This window comes from Miniopterus schreibersii (assembly GCF_964146895.1).
Source record: "Miniopterus schreibersii genome assembly, chromosome: 9".
NCBI lineage: Eukaryota > Metazoa > Chordata > Mammalia > Chiroptera > Miniopteridae > Miniopterus > Miniopterus schreibersii.
In genome coordinates, this window is record NC_138118.1 from 41054790 (window position 1) to 41069697 (window position 14908).

Genomic DNA, 14908 nt, shown 5'->3' on the forward strand with positions numbered 1-14908 from the left:
CGTGAGTGTCCCGGGCAGTAACTGCAAAATCACCAACCACAAATATAAGGCCATGCATGACAAGAGTTTCCTCTCTCTGCCTTGCTCAACCAGTGTGATCTGTGCAAAGAATTGGAAATTACAGAAAACATACACAGCAAGTGTTAAAGCAGCAGGTGGTATTCGTACACTGGAGCTCTCGTGCTGCCAAGTCACTCACACAGCCATAGTCATGGAGAAAGGAAAGGGGAAGCATCACATTTCCCTCTTCTTTTGGAATTGCCATATTTTTCCCATCTCCAGTGCCAGTGTCTTCTCACAGGATTTATAAGAGAAGAAAAGTCTCACTGCTACCTGCTAGCCATACAGAGTGGGTCATTAGTCACTTTCTGTACCTCAGTTTTCTCCTCTTTTAGATGGGGATAATAGAATCGCTCACCTCATAAAGTAATGAAGACCACACATGTGCCAGCCAGTTACAAAAGTAACTACATACACATGTTGCTTTGTAGTCATTTATCTGCATAAACAATGAATGCACCTGTGGGTTGGTGGCAGTAACGTGGACTAAGAATCACAAAACTTGCCTCTGGGGTCCTGGCTTTGCCACTTATTAGCTGTGATGAATTATTGTGAAGTCATCTACTCTTACTGAAACTACCTATATCTGTAAAATGCAGAGAAAATACTTATTTTTCAATATTAAGTGAGATTACTTCTGTGCAAAATAAACCACAAAATTCCATACAACACACAATGGTATTATTATGTCTTATCTCCGTCTTTGAACAGCCGAGTCTCAGTCATCTTTGTATTTCTTGTGGCCCCCAGGGTAGTACCTCATCCCTAGTAGATCTAAACAGTGATTGTTGAATGAACAGTTAGTAATTCAACACAGCTGAGAAAAAAGAAGCAAGCCAAAAAGGCCTCTGCATGATCAACAAAGACGGTGTGAAATCTACACATACACTCCTGAGAGGACCACAAATATCCAATTAGAAGCAGCGAGGATGGTTTAGTTGCTCCAGGCAGGCACACTGACCACCATGAGAAATTGGAGTTTGATAGCCTGACAGTAATGGTGGAGACAGAAAAACTAAAAAAGCAGACATGAGAACTTAAAAAGCCCTTCAGTGTGGGGCTTTTAGCTATAAGGAGAGATCCCACGAGGCTTAATGAAAGGTAAATTAGACAAAGCAGTTGAGACTTTGGAAAACAATTTCACTTTGGCAGGAGTATATCAGATGACCTAAAATGACAGATTCTGCTAATTTCCATGATTGCCTCAGGGAAGGATGAAGCTAACTTGGCTCTGTTTTTGCAATATGTTTCTCAAACATAACTTCTTGGTCTGCTGCACAGGTAATTACTCTAACTACAAAGTTCATGTTGCCAATTATCTCAACAATGGCCTAATTTTCTCTAATGATGCTGGAACCTAATTCTCCTGGGTTTTGCAATCTCTACCAAGTAAATGTTAAAACCTTGATTCAGCAAATTAATTGCTTGGTCATGCCAGTTTATGTAGCTATTTATATCTTCAGGATGATTTGCAGTCAATTTGGAAAACTGGTAATTATTAAATTTGACGCTAAAATAAATTTATTTTAACTTATTGACTATTTGGTTTTCATTATTTTTTAAAGAATAATTTATTGTATCCCCCAAAGGCTATTATGCATCCTTTCTAACACACTCTTACTGAGGTGCTCCGCTGTTGTCTATGGTGCATGTTCTCCTTCCCTTCAATGAATAATAAACCACTACAGTATGTTCCTGGTGGTCTGTGGTTAAAGGGCACTGACATACATTCTTGGTATTAATCTTCCCTCCAGAGGTTGTAAAATTCTCTAGATAAGAAGCACTGTCTTATTCATTTTAGTATCTCCCCCTATGCAAAAATCAGTGCCTTTAATAAAGTAAATATATGCAAAAAAAGAATAGTTTATTGATTTTTTGAAAGAGAGGAAGGAAGAGGGAGAGAGAAATGGATGTGAGCACACAACATCTATCAGGGATTGAGCCCACCACCTCAGCATGTGTCCTTCACCGAGAATTGAACCAGCAACCTCTCAGTGCACTGGGCATTTGCGGTTGTAGAGAACAGATTTACTCAGAGCACCATAAGGAAGGGGGACTTAACACACAGCATCTGTCTGGATCTGGAAAGTGCAAAGTTATCAGGATTGTCAGATGATTATCAGTGGGAAGTTATGAGAGAACTTCTGGGACTGACTCCTCTTTCTCACGGTCTCTCTTCTGGCCTTTCTGCATACCTCTGCATATTCAATAGGTTCTCTGACTCCTGATATCCAATACAACTCCTAGAAAAAGATGGTTTAATTTGCTTGGCAGTTATCATTTCTTTTCTAGGGCAGAGACCTTTGTGTACAAGTTACCTCACAGGTCATCCACCAGACTGTGGGATGCCCTTGAGTCAGGCGCTCACCCCTGGTCCTATCAGTGGCCACCTGTGCTAAAATAACTGTTTAGTCCTGCTTTTCAGAACAGTGGGCTGTGGTTGGGGAAGTTCAGACTAGAATGTAAATCTGGATATATCTGGAAGGGCCAGAATTGGGACCAGTGAGTGAAAGCTATAGGAAAAGAGATTCAACTCCATACAGAGTTCTCTAAAAATGGAATAAGCCATAAGCAGCTAGATGGTTGGATACTAGGACCTTTCATGCCTCTTCCAATTCCCAAAATTGTGTGGTGTGTTTTTGTTTTTTTTTATCACTTTTTTATTTCTTCCCAGAAGTGTCTAATGAAAGCCATCTTTTCCTATTATTATTAAAACAAGCCATGAAGATAATTCTGCTGTAGTATAATTAGGGTATGGCTAAGGTGTCAGAAACAGCAATGCTTTTGTATTAACCTCTTAAATAAAATATATTTTATATGTGGAATATTTGTAAATTAGATTTTATTATGGTCAATAACAATATTTTATTTTTAATTTTTATTTATTGATTGATTTTAGAGAGAGGAATGGAGAAAGAGATACATCAATTTGTTGTTCCACTTATTTATGCATTTATTGGCTAATTATTTGTATGTGCCCTGACTGGGGATTGAACCTGCAACCTTGGTGATCCTCTAACCAACTGAGCTACCCAGCCAGGGCTAATAACAGTACTTTAAAGAAAGGAAATTATTTTACATATTATAAATGTAATGAGGCAGCAAACTGCAACAACTTCTCTAAGATGATTGAAGATGAGTGTAAGAATGTTTGGCAGATTTTTTCCAAATGAATTATAAATGATGTTTCAGAGATTTCAGCTAGGCTTTTGAAACTCATATGTCATGATGGACTGAGCCATTTAGGGCAGGTGTCAGTGATGACTCTTCTGATAGTTGCCTGAGCTGAAGTCACCAAAATAGTGTAATTAAATCTCAGCATTCAAACTCTACCAATTTGGAAGTGTGTGTGTGTGTTGTGAAGGGAGAAATGTTAATCCTTTCCCAAACAATATAATTTAGTTATTTAATCTGAGAAAATCTGAAAGCACTGGGAAGACTCCAGGATGCTTCTGTTTCAACTTTTCAACGTGGGAATGCATTGTGACAAAAGAAGACAAAGCAGATACAAGGGCGGAGTAGCCTTGCCTCCAGTTGCCTGTTAACTGCATTCCCTCAAGGCAATTTATGGTTAGGAGAGAGACCAGCTTTGTTAAAATTCTAGTTCCACTATTTTGGAGACAGGACTAAGCTCTCTTGAGTTCAGCTCCTCTTTTATAAATTGGGGATAATAATAGTTCTTGGGTCAGAGAGTTCTCGTGAGGATTAAAGCACTTTTTACTTAGCACAGTGTCTAGCTCATATGGAGTGCTCAGTAATTTAGCTACTAGGAGTATTTTTATCTTTATTGTTCCTTAAGGGTCAGGGACCCTGCGGTTAGGCTCTCCTCTGCCCAGACAGCCATGGCATCCGTCCCTAGTCCGTGCGGCTCCGCGTCCTCCGGCCATGCCCAGCCCAGCCTGCAGGAGTTACGTGCAGCCCCAGCTCCTGATTCCACTTTGTACTCCCCAGAAGACTTGAGTCCGTCTTGGAATTTGCTCACTGTGCGTCTCAGAGCCTCAGTTACCTCCTCTCAAAAATTGGGGAACTATTTATTTTTACCGGGCTTATAAATTTTGGATACTATTAATGTAAATTGAATTTGTTTTAAAAACAAAAGCGTTATCAGGTGCAAAATATGTAGAAAAGATGATGTTAGAGCCAGATGATTTGCTGAAGAACATCTTCTCTGACTTTCTCTATTTTGAAAAAATGCCTATACTTGGGCTCCATCCCACCTGAAATTCTGATTTAATTGGTCAGGGATTTATTTGACCTGCATAGGGCCAAGCCATCAGTATTTTTTAAAAGCTCTCCCCATGGTACTAATTTGGCTGCAAGCACTTAGCAAACCCTGGTCAGACTACCAGCGGTGGAGGCACGTCCGGATCTCTTGGATTCTGCTCTTCTCACCAAAGACTGACCCCAAGTTCTGGTTTCAAAGAGACTTTCTAAACAATCCTTTCTGTGACTCTCACACTTTCTCATTAAAGGAGGTATTAAGTAAACACACTATGCAAGCACTTCTGTTTAATTAAGGTTTCACTCTGTATAGTTCTACTCTAACCTTATGTTTGTTTTTCTTATTCCCAGATGCCCCTTTTCTCACTGCCTTCAAAGCCACCTGTAAAATGCAGTTGCATTGTTGAGTTCCTCTCTGACATCGTCAACCTTGACCAAATACTTAGTTCTTTATTTTGTTCTTTTAAGTCTATATTAGATTCTTCCCAGCTGTGGCCTGTGTGTTGATGTGATTATAAAGCACGGTGTATTCCCATGAAGTACCAGAGTAGAATAAGATTAAGTGCTTTTTTTTTTTTCTCTTTGATTTGTGTATACAGTATTTCCTGCTATTTAGGGATCATTCAGACCAAAATGTAATTGGAATTATGTTACCTTTATTTCATTACCCATTGCTATTTAATTGCTTAAAGTTTCTTAATCATTGAAGTCCTTAAGTATAGTAATTCTTGGTTCAAATTAATCATGGAATTTAATATGTACTAATTTCTCCTTGTCAATTTTAGTAGGATAATAGAATGAAATCTCAGGCTAATAGAATTAACTAACCCAAAACAATTTTTCACTGTTCTGCGTTTTTTCTTTTTCCTTTTCAGGAACCTTTGTGATACTCTTCCTCAGCAGCCCTCACCCCTGTTTGCTGAAGACTTTCACCAAAGCCGCTGCCAGTTGTTGGCATCATCCTGAGGAAAAGACAACTTCAAAAGTCAGGGAAATGTTCAGGAAACTCTTGGCCCAGTAGATCTTTCAGAGGTGAGAGCTGGTCAGTTCTTGTTTTGTATTTAGAAGCATAAATTAGCTGTTCTGTCTTCTGAAATATACCTCTTAAAAAAGAGTAGATAGAGGACTAGGTTATTGAAATTTTTCTATAAAGAATTGAGTGTTTTTCTTTTTTAGGAGAATGTTTTAGTAGTTATGAAGGACATCAATTGGCTATTTTGACCAAACAGGAATTTACTGTATTTGAAGTTGTAGTTTTGACCTATGAAAACTTATCTGAACACACACACACATACCTACCTTAAAAAAATCAATATACATTTCCTTCTTAGAGAAATTTCTTATGTACAGTAGTGCCCCCTTATTCATAGGAGAAATGTACCAAGACCCTCATGGATCCCTGAAATTGCAGATACTACCAAACCCCATATATACTATGTTTTTTCCTTACACATACATACCTTAATGTAAGCGCTTTACGGCTTCTCTTTGGCATATCTGAATTGCCAATATCACCACTTTTGTGCTTTGGGGCCATTATTAAGTAAAATAAGGATTACTGGTCTTGGCCTGTGTGGTTTAGTTGTTTGGGCATCATCCTGTGCAGTAGGCTACTGGTTTGATCACTGGTAAAGGGGACATGCCCGGGCTTCAGGCTTGATTCTCAGTAGGGGGCATGCAAGAGGCAGCCGATCAACGTTAAGATGGATGTTTCTCTCTCTGTCTCCCTAGCCCTTCTTCACTTTCTAAAAATCAATAAACTATTCTTTTTGGGGCGAAAAAAGGGGGTGGGTGGGTAATGGAACACAAGCGCTGAGATACCGTGATAGTTTATCTGATAACCATGACCAGTGGGCATGGATATGCTGGACAAAAGGATGATTCGTGTGCCTGGAGAAATGCATGAGGATGGTGTGAGGTTTTATATGCTACTCAGGACCATGTGAAATTTGAAACTTATGAATGGTCTATTTCTAGAAATATTTTATTTAATATTTTTGCACCATAGTTGACCATGGGTGACTGAAACTATAAAAAGCAAAACCATGGCAGGGGTGGGGAGGACTACTGTATTTAGCATCTATATCAGCCTTCATATCTACCTTACTCTGCCTTCTAGGATTGTTTTAAGGATCAAACAATATAAATTATATGAAAGTACTTTGTAAACCCATGAAATATTATTTGCATAAGTGAGAAAAACAATTACTATTTTTAAACATTTATAATCCTCCAAAATACTCTCATACCTTCCAGTCTGTTTTCTTCCATAGTTTGATTCATTTTTAATTTGGTTCAGTAAACTTTGCTAGGATTTCAAGAAGCAAAGGTGATAAGTACTTACTTTCAAGAAATATCTGTCAAATGCAAGAGACAGACACATAAACCAATATGTTCAACTCCAATATGATAAAAGTATACTGAGAGTGCATTAAGAAATGGAAAAGGCATCAAATGCAGCCAGAGGACTGTGTGTGTCAAAGCAGCCTTCCTGGAGAAGGTGACCCCTGAAATGGCCCTTGAGAGGTGAATAGGAGTGAGCCTGCTAAAGAGCAGGGTGGGATGGAAGTGGGCCTTGCAGACAGGAGCAGTGGGATAGGGTATGAGACCCATATGTGGAAATAATAAGTTGTTCTACGCATGGTGTGTGTGTGTGTGTGTGTGTGTGTGTGTGTGTGTGTGTGTAAGCACCGAGGGGATTTAAGCTGCCAATCACTAGCATTTTAGGTATGTTATTCTGGAGAGCGTGTAGAAAAAGAGCTGGAGGTGACTGAGATTGAAGGGAGGAAGATTCATTTTGTAATGATTTGGGGAAAAGATGGGAGGGCTAGAATTAGGGTAGAAGCAGTGAGGAACAGGGAGAGAGAGAGAAACATCAAAGAGCTAGAATGTGCCGGATTCAGTAATAGTCTGAGCACTGGAAGTGAGAAAATGTTAGGACTTGGGATTCTTAGGTATCTGACTTGAGTGACTGAGAGAATGATGATGCCATAAAGGGAATTTAGGAGGGAAGGGGACTTACTCTTGGGGAGAAGAACACTTTGAGGTACATTTGTGACATTTAGGTAGAAATGCCCATCAGGCAGCTGGAGGTGTAAGTGTGGAGGTTACGGAGGGTTTAGGGCTAGAAACAGTGATTTGGGAGTTACAGACAATAGTTAAAACTCTTTTTTAAAATATAAATTTGATTTTGTACTTAAGCCTTCAATATTATTCATTTATATACTTAAAAAACAACTCACTAGATTCTCAATTTCCATTTCATTTTGATATTACCTATCATTTCATTTATATCTGTACTTGGTCTTATTTTCTTCGCAGAATAAATTAAGATTTTTCCTAGGGACATATGTGGTAACTTTTTCTACTTTGATAAAAGTAAATTTAAACCAGTATTAAAAAATAATGCAAACCCTTTAGAAGAGTTATAAGCTAGTGCCATTTTCCATTTTGATTCACAGTAGTTACAGAAATTATTTAAGAAAGGTGCTTTGCTTTACAAGATGCTTTTTTCTATATAAGTTGTGGTTTCTTGTCAGTTCCTCACTTTCATTGCTCTGTCCAGGATTTGAATATTGCATATGGGAGACTAAGCAGGATCTTTCTTGATTTCTTCAGTGAGGTAGTGCCAAGGTTTCCCCCACACACCCTTTGGGTCTTCCCATCATCAACCCAGAATGTCAGTAAAGGGGCCTGCTATAACAGAGGCCGCACTATTTGAGATCAAGGCCACTCGAGTTAGACTTTTGAAATGCATTACTCAGAGCCTTCTTTGAGGGAATGTCAAGGGTAAAAATTTTAAATTCAAATAATACTTACAATAGTACTATTTTGAGTGAATTTTAGTAGATTCCCATGGCCTTACCTTACTGACTTTTTTCCTTAAGACCTGTTGAGAAATTAGAAAATGCTCCCTTTCTATAGTACAGTCCACTACAATCTTTCCAGAAATTTTAAAGATCAGCTAATCTATCATTTTTGTTTTCATACACAAGAGGGTTAGTGTGAATTAATTAATTAATTAAATTAAGTAACTTATTTAATGCTAACAGCTTGAGCCAGAGCCCTAGTCTGTTGAAACTCATTCTTCCCTTTTCAATTCATCATTTATTTCTCTTATTCCAAATCTTTATTGAACTATGAAGTTATCTGTATGTCCTAAAATAGGAAACTGAATTAAGGAAATCAGCTCATAGTGATAGTGTTTGCTTTGGCTAGTCACTCTGCTTTCAACAAACAGATTTGCATTGATAATTTGGGCTCTGATTACGGTTTTATTATTTTAAACTTTTTTGGGGCATCTTTTACTTATCTATACTGGTTTTATCTATCCTAAAATGAAGGATTGGGAGAGAATCAAAACCACCTGTTTAAAATTTAGTTGAAAAAGGACAATCATCTCAACACCCATTATCACACCAATTTTCCCCCAGAAGGTACTTTCAGTAACAATGTCTTTAGGCGCATTCACTAACAATGCAAGTACTGGCCACCAACCCAGTTTTGTGAAACATCCTATTTTTTTTTTTTTTTTCAGTTTTAACCCCCTTTAAGTAAAAGATAAATTTCATACTTAAAAAAGACACTCATTAATTAATATAATACTAACACTTTGAAGCACAAGACCCTGTGAATTTTATGTATAGAAAATTTATGGAAATGCTGAGTTGGTATAACTTAGAATGATGTCACATGCATGCAAGTTGTAGGTGGTCTCAAGGACAATGAATTGTTCTCTGAAATTCATAGAACTGTCAGTTATTGCTGTGAAACCAGTGGGCTGTAAATTCTCGAGTATGTGTCCAAAACATGATTCACTCACCCTGAAAGCTGCCTATAGCAAAAGGAGTTTCCTCTCATTTCTGTGTAAGACACAAGAAATATGTCGCCCTGATTTGGTCTCTTGCTTTTCTTCTTTTTTGGGGGACCAGGGTACTTCTCTGCCTCTTTCATCTCTGTCTCTGTCTCTTTTCCTGTCTCACTCATATTCTGTGTGATAGACACATACTAATATGATATCTCCAAAACATGAGACCCTTGACAGTTTGTGTTTATGGAATTGGCAGTGGAAGCAGGTGAGACGCCCTTCATTGGGTAAGGGGTGAGAGCTGTGGGAGACACTGTCTGGCATGTTTGGGCAGAATGACAACATCAACAGGGATGGACAGCTATGGGGTCTGAACACAGTTGGTATGAGGGCTGGTAAACAGCTTTTACCACTGTTGTTTAGTGGTAGCATCTTCTTCTGAACCACCTTACTGTGGCCAGAGTACAGAATGCAACAGTATTGAGTGGCTGCTCATTCCAGAGTGAGGGTTGTAAGTACCGTTATGCAACAAAACAATGGATAGAGTTTCTGTTGGCTTTGGAGTTGCCACTTAAAAGTATTAAGAATTTGAAACTATTCAAGACTGCCCTCCTACCCTGTGCTTAGAGCACAGAATTCTGCTGGAGGAGGGTTGTTTAGGGGAAACTCGTATTAGAAATTAGAAGCCATAGGTGAGTTGCCAGGGTGACACTTTTGAATGGGCGGTCTTCCAACAGGCTCAAATCATACTTAACAGTAAAATGTGTTACCCTATGCTTTTCTGTAGTGTGGGATTTTTAAAAAGAAAGGGGGCAGGAAATGCTGAGCCACCAACTTTTGATACAAATTCAATTGTACTATAGAGGTCATAGACTACATCAGCAATTTGTGGACCATTTTTGGTGGAGGACAATGACAGTGGATTTCTAATCAGATAATGTCCTGCTACATTTGAATTTTCACTCTCCACTGCCTTTTGTTGTTTGAGTACTTTCAAAATTATTCTTGATTCAGGTTTATTATTAACTTTTTGAACTCTAGCTTCTGCACTAATATCTTGCTGCTCATGTTAAAATGAGAATGGTGACCAGAGAATTTATTTTTGCATTTGTTAATAGAATAGCAAGGCAGCATAATATGAATTAATGACTCTTCACATTTTCTCGTTATATAAGCTGGATTCATTATCCCCTGGGGATCTATTTTAAATTCGTACCGTAATAAACCATTCCTGCTAGTTGTTGCCTTTCTAGCCTTTTAAAAGCTTCTAAATAATGGATAAATAGAAAACCCTGGCCAGTGTGGCTCAGTTGGTTGGATCATCATCTTGGGCACCAAAAGGTTGCTGGTTTGATTCTTGGTCAGGGCAGATACCTAGGTTTCGGGTTCGATCCCCAGTGGGGGTGCATGAGGGAAGCAACTGATCGATGTTTCTCTCTCTCTCTCCCTTTCTCCCACCCCCTCCAAAATCAGTAAAACATATGTGAGGATATGTAAAAATAAATATCAATAATAAATACTTTTGATTTTAAACTTAAAAAAAACCATTTTGATCTCATTACAAAATGGAAAATGAAATAAAACTTCCTCTTCATGATCAGTAGTATAAATATATGTGTTGTCGTTGTTTTTTGTTGTTGTTGTTTTTAAGTAAGAACTATCCTGAGGCAATTGTCTTCTTAATATGGTTTAAAAATAAAATCTATGAGGAAAGATTGAGAAAAAAACAAATTGTTGAGGATGCAGAACTACTAATAGGGTTTGTTCATTCTTTGTAACATCTTTCATCTAGAGGACACATATTATCATTGACTGAACTATTCAAAAATCACAATATCCACTTGGGTAATAATTGTGTTACCGATATTTCAAATTATTCTCTTTTGTTTCCCCTCTTTGCTATCGAAGTTGTTATGTTTTGTTTAGAGTCATCGTATTAGTGTGTGTTGTATCACACAGAGAATGTGACACAGAAAAGGGACAGAGACAGAGAGAGAACAAGAGAATCAGAGGGGAACAGACAGAGACTGAAAGGCAAAACAGACCTTCTTCAGTTCCTACACATAAATCAAAGCAGTATTTGTAGTTTTACCCCCCTCGATCTTATTTCTTTGACATTAACGCTATGTGACTTCTGCAACTTACAAACCCATAAACAGGTACACAGAACATATGCTGAGTTGGAGATCGGGATATAGTCACCATAGTTGAGCTGTGAAGTGCCACCCATATTCCTTGCCCCCTTGAGAACTGAGACACTCTTTCTCCAGCTTCTGGGAATGTAGACAGCTGAGAGCTCATATCTGGGTCCCTGCTTCTGGAGACTGTCCCCAGCCTTCAGCTAGAGAGTTGCCTTACTCAGTGTTATACCATCTTTCCCCAGAGCAGCAGCATACATTCAATGACTGGTCTATTTGGGGACACAAAGGCCCTTACCCCATTCAGGACAACTCTTTAGGACCTGTAGGGCCGACTGGGACTTTTGTTGTGACTGCACCAAAGCCCAGGTTCTCCAACTGCCTTGTCTGGCTTTGTTCACTCTTCCGTACATGTTGAACCCAAGAGCCTTCACCAATAAAATTCCTGCAGGCAAACCCTTATCTGGTTCTAGGGAAACCTGGCCTGCAGCAGTCACCAGACGGACTATGCCATGTGTACATGTATGAGTCTGTAATTGTATATCTTTATAGCACTGTGATATGGTACTAGCTCTGGAATCATAATTAAGATCTCTGGAAATCTAGCCCAAGCACTTCCTGTGAAAAATAGGGATAACAATACCTACCTAGTAGAGTTGTTGCCAGGATTTGATAGCAAGGTATTCAGTGCCTGGCACACATGAAGCACTCATTCAATTATACCTTTAATTGTAATTACCTATGGATAATCCAGAGATAGTGCACTAGTTCTGACCAATGGGCAACAAATGCAGAGTGCACTTGAATGCCATACATTTATTTAGTAGAATACGGAGGTTAATAAAAGATGCATCATCTGCAAATTTAAATAATTTTTCTAATTTATTAGTCCTCTTTTATAAAGTAGGTGGGGAAATTGGGGATGGTTTCATAAGAAACCTAAATTGGTGAAAGAGATGAAAATAAGTCCTATGAGTAAAAGTTAATGGATCTGGAGTTGTTTAAGATGGGAAGACTGAGGCATAACTTGCTTTCTATCTTCAAGTGAGTAGAAGTATTTTGTGGGGGGGCTAAGGGGAGGTTATTGGACATGTTCACAAAGGATAGAATAGAGAAAATGGGCATAAATTAAAGAAGGAAAATAGTTGGGTTTATATCAAGGGAACTTCTCTGCTCTTGGACAATAAAACATAGGAAGGAGCTTGTAGAATATATACTTTAAAAAAAGTCTTCAACCCTAGCCAATTTGGCTCAGTAGTTAGAATGTCAGCCCTTGGACTGAAAGGTCCTGGGTTTGATTCTGGCCATGGGCAGATACTTCGGTTGCAGGCTCGATCCCAGGCCCTGGCCCCAGTTGGGGCACATGTGGGAAGCAACCAACAGATGTGTCTCTTTCACCTTCCCCTCCCTCCCCATTCCACTCTCTCTGAAAAGCAATGGAAAAAATCTCCTCAGGTGAGGATTTTTAAAAAAACTTCAGAAAAAGAAAAGACAACATTAAGTCCTGAATCACTGAGATGCTTCTCAGAGAATTTATGGAGAACTTTGAACTCTTGATTCTGTAGTTTCAGATTTCAGAAATGATGTTTCTAAGAAACTCAAACACCTATATTCTATTTTGCAAATGGAAAAAAAATAACTTTATTCACATTTGTTTTCTTTATAACTAAATTTTTTAGAGTATATTTGAAAATGTCTATATGCATCTTGTATGTGGTTTTCTGATAATGAAACAAATCTGTTTCACTGAAAAGGTGTCTCTCTGTACATTTTAAAATCTGATATATATTATCATAATTTTCAATCTCAGTGTATGTCATCTCTTTACATGCTATATCAAAATAAATTAAAGCCTACCATCATGGTCCATTTATTGTACCCAATGTAAATTCTTTTGAGACTTTGTTAACATGCTAATGAAAGACTTTAGAACAATAGCAAGAAATCTGGAACTTTGGAGTTTTTCAATCAATTAATTGCTCAGAGATTAAGATTAAAGAATGGATATGGGGCTAGGTTTTTACACTAAATGCTCTTTTAAGACCTCAGTATCAGAAGAGAAGAGGAAGCCACTAAGAAATTTCCAAATTACTTTCCAAATTACTAATAAGTATATTGGATTTTGCATTTTCTCCTTGGCAAATCTTGTCAAGTAATAACAGGCCACAGACAGAATGTAGGTGAAAGAGCACTGGACTAGAAGCCGAAATGTCTGGCTCTGGTTCAATCACAGCCATCGAACGATCTGTTCTTCTCTCATAAAACTATGTCTCTGTGGGTTTCCTTTGAATTTCCAGTTCCAGTGTTCTATTTTAGATGCTCATCACCCTACAGTAGCTTCTTTCAAAAGAAGCCCAGCAGACCTGAGGGCTCAACCTCTGAGAGGGTTTAGCCTGGGAGCCCCATCACACATTGACCTAAAATAGCTTTACTTTAACCAAAAGAAAAATTTTTGCATACATAGGTAGGTAGAGAGAGGTTTTGTTTAAGATTTCACTTGATTTAATCGATCCATTGCTAGAAAAATGAGTTTTAAAGTTATCATTATTGATTCCCATGTTTTCAGTATTCTCCCCAATACATCCCATTAAAACACCTAATTTTATTTCTCCCGTTACTGCCAAGCTAAAACTCTTCAAATGGCTCTATATCTCATGAGGAAAAACATACACAATCCTACCCTTGGAATTTGTTTACCGCATGAGTTGAGGTGGCCTCAGTGTTCTAATATGAGATTATTTTGATCTGGCTATTGAACACAGTGCCCGACACTGGGTGTGCTATCACAAGTCACTCATTCAGTAGAGCTCCCTCTCCGATCTTGCTCAGGGTTGTTCCTGACCGTCTACTCAGCTACCTACGCCATTCTCTTCCTCTTCAGCATACACACCTCAGAACACACTCTCCTCCTCCAAAAAGCCTTTCTTGATTATTCTAGTTCATATTGCCCTATCTCTTAACTCTTTCATGTGTTCGTATTTGCACTAGTCCACAGTACATTTCACCCTGCTTGACAGTGGTGTTATGGAGACCGTGTGCACGTAAGGAAGTACTACAGCAGTTACAGGGACCACCACCCACCTAGGGAAATACAAGTGCTCAAATCATCCCGAAAATGTAAAATTTCCATGTAATGTATGCATTGAGACAAGAAGGTAAATGTATTTTGGAAATAAATTTCAGCACCACATAAATAAAAATGATCTGGTCCTCATGCTACCTTAAGTTGCAACACATTGAAACTCAAAGTACTTGCTTAAAATCAGATGATGCAGGTTTTAAGCCTATTCTGCCTTTCACTTTGGGTCCTACAGCAAGTCATTCTATCTTTTATGATTTTCTTTTTAATAACCGTGATAATACTCCTATTCTTTGTTCTTTGCACACCACAAAGCACTTTTGCATGTTGTTTAATTGTAGCTTTGCAATGATCCATGAGGTAACTAGGGCAAGCTAGTATCTGTCAAACAAGAAAACTGAGCTTAGGGACGTGCCCTAAATACTAATGGGTAAATTTGACAGCAGGCACTAAAACTCAAATTTTCTGGCTTCTATTTTCGTGTTCTACACCCATGTTACTAAAGTATGGTCTACAGTCCAGCAGCATGGGCATCACCTGGCACTTGTTAAAAATGCAGAAGCTTAGGCTCCACCCCAGACCTGCTTAATCAGAATCTGCATT

The 14908-nt window shown here is 38.4% G+C and overlaps 1 protein-coding gene across 1 annotated transcript in view; it reads left to right on the forward strand.

Moving 5' to 3' along the window:
- Positions 1 to 14908, forward strand: part of NRCAM (neuronal cell adhesion molecule) — a 323274-nt gene that overhangs the window by 69151 nt on the left and 239215 nt on the right. Inside the window, exon 2 of the mRNA XM_081146728.1 lies at positions 5157 to 5313. The gene's annotated coding sequence lies outside the window, so the exon portion shown is untranslated. The remainder of the gene's footprint in view (positions 1 to 5156; positions 5314 to 14908) is intronic.